The following is a 9,991-nucleotide window of genomic DNA, read 5'->3' on the forward strand; positions in this document are numbered from 1 at the left end:
AAAAAGATACAACATTAAGGTACCTTTTCATTAGATATCATGGATCATTTTCCCATCTCAAATCATCATTTTCAAGAATTATAATTACCTCATGATGTCCACTAAATTTGTAATTAATTAATTCATCTTCATCTTCTTGCGCTATTTTTGCATAAAATACTGATGATTCATCAGTTGTTACTTTTTTATGTTCCTTTTTAAATTCAATAAACTGTTTGAAGAGTTCATTTCTTCTTCAGGGATGTTATTAAATTTTCCAATTTCGAAAATATTTTCCCTTACTAATATTCTATTTCCATGTTGTTGGGAGTGGATCGGTCTCCAGGAGAATACAATTACAAAGATTTACAGAGATTTAAAGATTATTACACACCTTTCTAAAACAAATTACAATGAACCTAAAAAGCAGAAATAAGCTTACAAGAGCAAGACCAGGGAAAAGCAACAGTACATGAAACGGGGACATAAACAGAAGTAAGTAAAATACGGCCAGAGCTTAAGACCCAAGGCCAAAGGTCACAATCTCACTCAAGGTTGCACAAATCAGAAAACCACAGTGGTTTTTTGAACCACAGAGGTTCCCAGAAATCCACCAAGGATATGCCACAGAGGCTTTTACGGTTTCCACAAAGGAAGGGCCACAAAGGCTTTGAGGTTTTTGCCACTCAGGCATTTTAGGGTTTTAGAGAAGAAGAGAAGAGAGAGCAGATTATTTCGTTAGCAATGAACCGACCAAGACCAGCCATTTAAAGAGGTTGTCCAGGGGAAGGTTACTAACGGCCATTTTTGGGTAAGGGAAGAAGCTCAAAAGACAAGGGGTTGAGGAAGAACCCAAGGAGTCATTTGAGTAAAGGAAGGAGAAGAGCAGACGGGATAGGGAAGAAAAAGGGGGATTAGGGTTTTCAGTTGAAGAGACTGAAATAAATATAAGGCAGCAGGGTCGAACCTTTGGTGGGTCGGGTTGGTGGATAGTGGGCCTCTGGGCCTTTAATGATTTGGCCGTGCATTTGAGCAAGGCCCAAATGTATGGTTTGGGCCATATAATTTTAAATTTTCCACCTTGGTCCAAACCAAGATGTTGGGTCATTAGGCTATCATCATTGTCTTAGCTTCCAGTACCTGCAAGAAAAGGTTAGGAGAATAACAGATTATAAATGAAGAATACTGAGACAGTTTTTGAACTTTTCAATAGGTAAACTTTTTGTTCCCATATCAGCAGGATTTTCTTTAGACTTTATTTTTTCAAGATTGATTATTCCTTTATTAATGACATCCCTAATAAAGTGATATCTAACATCTATGTGTTTAGTTCTATAGTGAAAAACTGGATTCTTACATAACTGAATACTTGATTGACTATCAGAGAAGAGTGTAAGTTTATTTTCCAGAAAACCAATTTTAGAAATTAAACCTTTGAGCCATATTACTTTCTTTATAGCTTCAGTGGTTGCTATATATACTCAGCTTCAGTAGTAGAAAGAGCCACAATACTTTGAAGTTGGGATTTCCAACTTATGCATGCATCACAAAGAGTGAAAATATAAGAAGTAGTAGATTTCCTACTATCTCTATCATTGGTATAATTTGAGTCTATAAAACCTTTAAGTTTAACACCATCAGTGCTTTTAGAAAAAGTTATACCAAGATTTTTAGTTTCATTTAAGTATCTAAAGAGCCATTTTACAACTTCCCAATGGGAAGAACCTGGATTTGACATATATCTACTTAAACAGCTAACTGCATATGTTATATCAGGCCTAGTGCTTACCATCAAGTACATTACAGATCCTATAGCATTTGAATAAGGCACATTTTTAATTTTGTCTTTTTTACAATCAGTTTGAGGACACTGTTCCTTACTCAATTGAAAATGCACAGCAAGTGGTACTGAAGAGGGTTTAGAATTTTCCATGGAAAATTTTGCAAGAATGTTTTTGATATAAGAAGTTTGATATAAGAAAATTGTAGACTTAGTTCTATTTCTTTCAATATTCATCCCAAGAATTTTCTTAGCATCTCCTAAGTCTTTCATTTCAAAATTCTTGCATAAATTATTTTGTAAGCACTTAATCATACTAAGACTGGGACTAGCTATTAGCATGTCATCCACATATAAAACAAGAAACAAAGGCACATTGTTTTCATACTTGAAATATAAGCATGGATCATAGGCACTATTTTTAAAATCCAAGAAATGCATGAACTGATCAAACTTTTTGTTCCACTACCTAGGGGATTGCTTTAAACCATATAAAGATTTTTTGAGTAAATACACAAGTTTTGGATTTTTCTTATCAACAAAACCATGAGGCTGAGACATATAAATCTGCTCATCTAAGTTTCCATGCAAGAAAGCAGTCTTTACATCCATTTGTTTTAATTCCCAATTAAAATGAGCAACTACTGCAAGTATAATTCGAACAGTAGTGAATTTAACCACAGGAGAAAAGATTTCAGTATAATCTATGCCCTCTTTCTGTGTAAAACCTTTTGCTACCAGTCTAGCTTTAAATCTTTTGGCATTGTTTTCTTCTTTAACTTTGAAAACCCATTTGCAGTCAATTATAGAGGCATTTTTAGGTTTTGAAACTAAAACCCAAGTGTTGTTTTCTTTTAAAGCTTTTATTTCTTCATTCATTGCAGTTAACCATTCTTTTGCATTTGAGCTTTCTATAGCTTCTTCATAAGAACTAGGTTCCAAGTTTTCGGTATTTAGAGCTAAGTGATAGTCTTTAAACCTAGAAGGAATCCTACATTCCCTAGGTTCTCTATCTCTTACTAACTGGTAAGTGTTTGTATTTTCATTTTCAAGATTCTCATTGTTATTTTCTTCTCTATTTACTATTTCTTCCCCTTGTTGGTTATCCAAATTGCTAGGTTCCACCTTATTATAGGTACTTTCAATATTAAAATTTTCAGTATCTTTAGAGGAAGAATTTAAACATGGCATTTCAGTCTCATTGAATATTACATCTCTACTAACTACAACTTTAAATCCAAGTTGATTCCTAAGCCATAATCTATACCCTTTTACTCTGGATGGATAACCAATAAACATATTTTTTTGGGATCTAGGATCTAATTTATCTCCATTAACAAGACAGAATGCAGAACATCCAAAAATGTGTAGAGAAGAAAAATCAACATCAGATTTTGACCAAACTTTTTCAGGAATATTACCAAGTAGAGGCACAGAGGGAGATCTATTTATCAAATGTGCTGCAGTTAACAAAGCTTCTCCCCAAAAGGTTTTTGGTAAACCAGAACTAATTAAAAGACATCTTACTTTGTTTAACAAGGTCCTATTCATTCTTTCAGCTACCCCGTTTTGTTGAGGAGTGTATGGAGTGTTTTATGTCTTTTAATACCACATTTGTCACATAGTTCAGAAAACTGTTTGTTGCAAAATTCCAAACCATTATCTGTTCTTAAGGCTTTGAGCTTATGACCAGTTTGGTTCTCAACTAAATTTTTCCAATTTTGAAATTTTTCAAAAACATCAGATTTTTGTTTCATAAGAAAGACAAAGACTTTTCTAGAATAATTATCTATTATGGAAAGGAAATACCTATTTCCACCATGTGTATCAATACTGGCAGGACCCTATACATCTGCGTGTACATATTCTAAAATGCTATTTGAAGAAGTTGGGGATGGGTATGAGGAAGTAGGAAAATGCACTTCATGTTGTTTTCCTAATATGCAGTCATCACAAAAATTTAAAACAGAGAGTTTTTCATGCAAGAAACCATTTTTGTGTAATAATTCAAGTCCCTTAAAACTAATGTGTCCCAACCTTTTATGCCAAAGTTCAGATTTATTTTCTGTAGAAATATTTCTAGAAAAAGAGTCATACTTCACAGTACACAGATACAGGTTTCTCTTTTTAACTGCTTTGAAAATGGTCATAGAACCCTTAGAAATTTTCATAATCCCTTTAACCCTTCTTCTTCTAAGGCAGAGCATGAAATCAAATTATGGGCAAAATCAGGGACATACCTAACATTCTTTAGGGTAATTTTTGAACCATTCTCAAAAGTAAGACATGTATCACCATAATCAAGCACATCACATAATTTTTGGTTTGCCATTGATATAGAACCCAATTTTTCAGTTTTAAAATTCATCAAAATTTCTTTATAAGGGGTCATATGAAAAGTACATCCAGAATCGATAAGCCATTCATATTTATTCAAGGAATTATCAACAAAATTGACATCAGATACCATGTAAACTTCATCTGTAGTTTCTTCAGAAACATTAGCAGATTCATTTTGAGAATTCTTTTTAGACTTCATTTCTTATGGTGTTTTTATGAACTTCATTTCATATTTAGTGTTGTTATTATTATATTTAGTCCTAGAAGGACTTCTTCCCCTACTTCTGCTACGACTTTTACTGTATTTTCTGAACTTAGATTTATTATTATTCCTAGTCTTAGGTCTTCCTCTTACACAATTAACTTCATTATTACTAGAGCTAGGAATATTTGTTTTTAGATCCATTTCCTTGTTTTTTAGCCCACTGATTACAGTTTCTAGAGTTACATTATCCCTATCATACTTGATAGCAGCTTTTACATCACCATAAGATTCAGGAATTGCATTTAACAGAACTATAGGAGTATAATCATCTATGTTTTTATTCCAGTAAGTTTTATGTCCTGAATTAATTTAGTAAAATCATCAATATTTTCTTCAATATTTTTAGAAAGATCAAGTTTATACCTGAAAAATTTTTCTAAAAGAAATAGTTTACTGGGAAGAGATGTTTCAGTATAAAGTTCCTCTAATTTATTTCAAAGTTCTTTATTCAGTGTTTTGTTTTCCAACTTTTCTAATCACAGTATCAGATAAATTTAAAATAATAGAACTATAAGCATACTCATCATTTTCAAGCCGTTTTTCTTCAGAGACTGTTTCAGAATATTTTCCATCAATTGCTTTAAATACTTTTGTTGTATTAAAATTTCTTTCATTTTTTGTTGCCAAATAGTAAAATCAGATTTTTCATCAAAAGGTTGCAGATTATAACCAGACATTTTTCACAGAATAAAAAATTCACAGATCACAGAGTAAGTAACAGAGAACAACTAAAACAGAAGATTATTCAACAAATTAATAATTACTGGGGCCTTGACTACGCCTCCACCAGATACCCGACGGCTTCTCGAGCCCAGCCAAGGGAGGTTAGTAGTAAGGGGTCGGGAAACTGGGACCAGAAAAATAAAGAAGCTTAGGGTTAGAACAATGTTACCGTGAGTGGTAGGCGAGAGACTTAACCCCGCTCTCATACCACTGTTGGGAGTGGATCGGTCTCCGGGAGAATACAATTACAAAGATTTACAGAGATTTAAAGATTATTACAAACCTTTCTAAAACAAATTACAATAAACCTAAAAAGCATAAATAAGCTTACAAGAGCAAGACCAGGGAAAAGCAACAGTACATGAAACAGAAGTAAGTAAAATACGGCTCAGAGTCTAAGACCCAAGGCCTACCGAGGCCAAAGGTCATAACCTCACTCAAGGTTGCACAAATCAGAAAACCATAGAGGTTTTTCGAACCACAGAGGTTCCCAGAAATCCACCAAGGATATGCCACAGAGGCTTTTACGGTTTCCACAAAGGAAGGGCCACAAAGGCTTTGAGGTTTTTGCCACTCAGGCGTTTTAGGGTTTCAGATAAGAAGAGAAGAGAGAGCAGATTATTTCGTTAGCAATGAACCGACCAAGATCAGCCATTTAAAGAGGTTGTCCAGGGGAAGGTTACTAACGGCCATTTCTGGGTACGGGAAGGAGCTCAAAAGACAAGGGGTTGGGGAAGAACCCAAGGAGTCATCTGATTAAAGGAAGGAGAAGAGCAAACGGGATAGGGAAGAAAAAGGGGGATTAGGGTTTTCAGTTGAAGAGACTGAAATAAATATAAGGCAGCCGGGTCGAACCTTTGTAGGGTTGGGTTGGTGGATAGTGGGCTTCTGGGCCTTTAATGATTTGGCCGTCCATTTGAGCAAGGCCCAGACATTTGGTTTGGGCCATATAATTTTAAACAAGTCTAATAATGTCTCATGCTCAAAACCTACCCCCTCTCTGATTAGAGGAGGAATTTCTTCCTCTTCCCCTTTGGGGGAGCATTCCTGAAAAATAAAAGTAATTCATTAGCCAACATAATAACCAGCAATTTGCTAATGGTATAGCAAATTTGCTATCCAAAGTTGTTTAAAACGATTTTCTGCAATGACGTCTGCATCTGGAAATTGTGTGAGAATGTCAAAAATAATTCTCTTGATTTTATCAATTCACTTTCTGATTATTTTTTGGATTTTTTTCAATCTTGTCTTATATTTAATTGGTTCGTCCTAGAATTTTAATTGATAAATAGGCCAATGAACTCCATTCATAAAAAAAATTTCTCCAATGACAAGCTCTTCCATCCAAATATTTGGAATTTTTGGGGAAATATTCATCCCTCTAAACATTTCATTTCTAAATTCATCCCGATTTATTTCCATCAATATATTCTCTTGATAGAAAATCAGGGAGACTATTTGTCTCTCCTTTAATATGCTCAATAGAAAAATTAAATGGGGCAAGATGTGCTTGCCATCTAGCAAATATTTGTTTAGAAACATCACGTTTAAAATCTTTATTAAACACAAATTTAGCAGCAGAACAATCTGTCCTAATTGTGAATTATTGATTGAGTAAATCATCTTGAAATTTCAATACACATTTAGCAATAGCAAGAACTTCTTTAGCAATCGTAGCATAATTTCTTTGGGCTGCTTTCCATTTTCCGGAATGGAATCTAACTAAGTATTCTTGCTTATTTTCATCAATTTATTTTAGTAATCCTCCAAATTCAATATCAGAGGCATCTGTTTCAATAACTTTCTTCCAATTTGGATTAGCAAGAGTTAGACATGGTAATGATTTTACCTTCTGTTTAATTAATCTAACTGCTTTGGTATGTTCATCAGTCCATTCTGATGGATTCTTCTTAAGCCTGTCATACAATATTGTTGTATCTTGAGCAAAATTCTTATAGTATGGGGCTATATAATTCAAACTGCCTAAAAATCTCTATAATTGAGTTTTATCAATGATTTTATCAGAAAATTTATCTGCAAATTCAATACTCCTATTGATGGGTATAATTTCTCCCTTTTCAATATGATGTCCAAGAAATCTAATTTTTGACTGAAAGATACTCATTTTTTATTTTGATAAGACCAAACCATTTTGGATAACTAAGTTTCTAAATATTTCTAAATGCTTAAAATGGTCTTTGATACTACTTGAGAAGACTAAGATATCATCAATATAAACGATGATAAAATTAGAGAATTGATTAAAAATATCATTCATAATATTTTAAATTCTGAGGGTGCATTTTTTAATCCAAATGGCATAACATTCCACTCATAATGTCCAAATGGGACTGTAAATACTGTTTTGTACCTTCTGATTCATTTATTTAAATTTGCCAGTATCCTGATTTTAAGTATTTTTAATATTAATTTTCTAAAAATTCAGAAGATTTTACATATATATTTGGTAGTATATATTTTATCAAGATTACGTGTAAGTACTTGGACAATTTCATGTCCATTTTTTATACGTTCATTAATTATGCTACAATTAAACTAATATTAAACACATAATAAAAATAATATAAAATTGTATATTCCTAACATTAGATGAATTTAATGTAAGCATACGATTATGTAATTTCATAATTAATTATTATTATTATCCTTGTATATTTTTTATTTTATATTAATTATTAGTTCTTTAAATTATCTAATAGTTTAATATAATTAGAATATTTTATATTAGATGAAAAATAATTTGCTTTGTCAACTTAATACAACAACTAAATATTCTTGAATAAATATTATTTTAATTATTAGCAAAAAATATGAACATGCTCGAGCTAGAACCTTTAAAATTTGTGCTTGAACTTTTCACCGAACTCGACTCATTTATGTCCGTAATTATCATTCTATAACTTACAGGTGATTAGGGGGAATTATCACTCAAAATGGGTATTTTGAGTGAAAGCATGCCATTATGACAAATATCCAGCAGACAATCCGATATACAGATGATATGCAAGATCATGACACGAGTACATGCCATATATATTAAAAGCCACCTTATAAATAACAGGATCTGATTCACAAAAAGGTAACGACATTCTATACATTTAAAATATACGCCTATTACTGTATACTTCGATCTACAAAATTAGATCTAATTTGAGCGTTGGATGATCATCGTTGGGACGAACCCGACTAACCTAATTGTCTTCTATGATTCTTAGGTTCCATTGGCCCGTTTGAAGAACGCAGGATAATCGAGATCATTGCTTGAGGTCATATTTTTTTGGGACGGATCAACAGGAATAAAATTAATAAAGTTGGAATTTATTAATTGGTAAAGTTTTAATTCATATAAGTTAAGAGGTAATGCTAATTTTATTAGTCCTACAAGCATTCGAATTTCCCCTTCAGTCACTGAGGGCATGTAGTCGAATCCCGACCAAATTGACAATCTACGATAAGTAATGTACTGAAACACTGAAATTGCACAACTTTGAGAGTAAAATGGGACTAAAAATATAATTTTGTCGACTAAGCAAAATATTTTCTGCTAGGTGCTATTTTTATTTTAGCTTTTAGTCTTAGCGTGTTGCTTTATTTATTTTAGTCCGTTCATAGTTGGTGTTTCGTTTTGTGTTTTGTAAGGACATTATGTCGTGCCTTCTTTTATTTTATAAAAATATCATCGTGAACTTCCTCAAAAAAAAGAAATTCAAGTTGTTCAAAATTCATCTGTGTAATTTATACTATATTATTAAGATTGACGGATGTAGAATAACTATTTATGTATAAATTAAATTATGTGTACGGACTAACTATCCTTATATATAAAAATTAAATAGGGATAATTACACCACCCTCTCTTGGTTTGGTGTAATTGTATGGCTCTTTTTTATTTTGAAAAAATTATATTAAGTACTCCTGACGTTTATTTTCATCAAATAAAATAGAGTCTTCGTTCAATCAAAATTCATGAAATTTGAACATATCAACAAACATATTAAATAAAAATCTATGTTTACTAGATTGACTTATTGTCAATTCGTAGGTCTAACAAATATTTTCTGACCAAACTATCCATATATATCTTACACTTGCATGAGGAGATATATTTTCATCCCTATAAGGGCAGTTTGATCAAAAAAGTTGACCTACTATGAATTTGTAAGTCGATAGGGGTAGGTATGAATTTTCATTGAAAATTTTTGTTGATATAAATAAATTCAGAGAAATTTTACTAACAGATGAACTTATTTATTAGACGAAAACAAACATTCAGAATACTAGGTGCAATATTTCGTACTACAAGATGTTCACCTTAAATTACACTTAACCTCAAAAAACATTGTAATTACCCTTAAAAATAAAATGACCTTAAAAGTAATTTTTTTCATTTTTTCCATTCTCTCATCTTTTCTTTTTCTTTTTTGTTCTCGTTTCTCTTTATTGTATTGCTGCCCTTTATCCCTTAAATTTCCGAATAATTTTTTTAAATATATTCATTGAATTCATAATTATTACTGATTTATTTATTAATTTTAAAACAAAATTGATGCGAGTAACTACTAAATGACCAAAATACCCTTATTTTTTAAAGGATTTTACTGTTAATGACAGGATCGCGCGACCCGACCCGCCTGACCCGGTCCATGGAGTCAACCCGTCTATCCAGCTGTTAGATTGTGTGACATAAGAGCATCCAGATGACACCACATGTCACACGCCCATGCGGTACCGTACTACTATATATATTCGCATTTATAAATATTTCAGCAAGCTCATTTATTTCTTTTTCTTGATCTCATTCGTCTTCACTTGATCGCTTTCGACCCCACATTTCTAACTTAAACATCGAAGGGCCTTCGCTGGAAGCTACCCAACTAGTCTTA

The sequence above is a fragment of the Sesamum indicum genome, linkage group LG6 (genome assembly GCF_000512975.1).
Source record: "Sesamum indicum cultivar Zhongzhi No. 13 linkage group LG6, S_indicum_v1.0, whole genome shotgun sequence".
NCBI lineage: Eukaryota > Viridiplantae > Streptophyta > Magnoliopsida > Lamiales > Pedaliaceae > Sesamum > Sesamum indicum.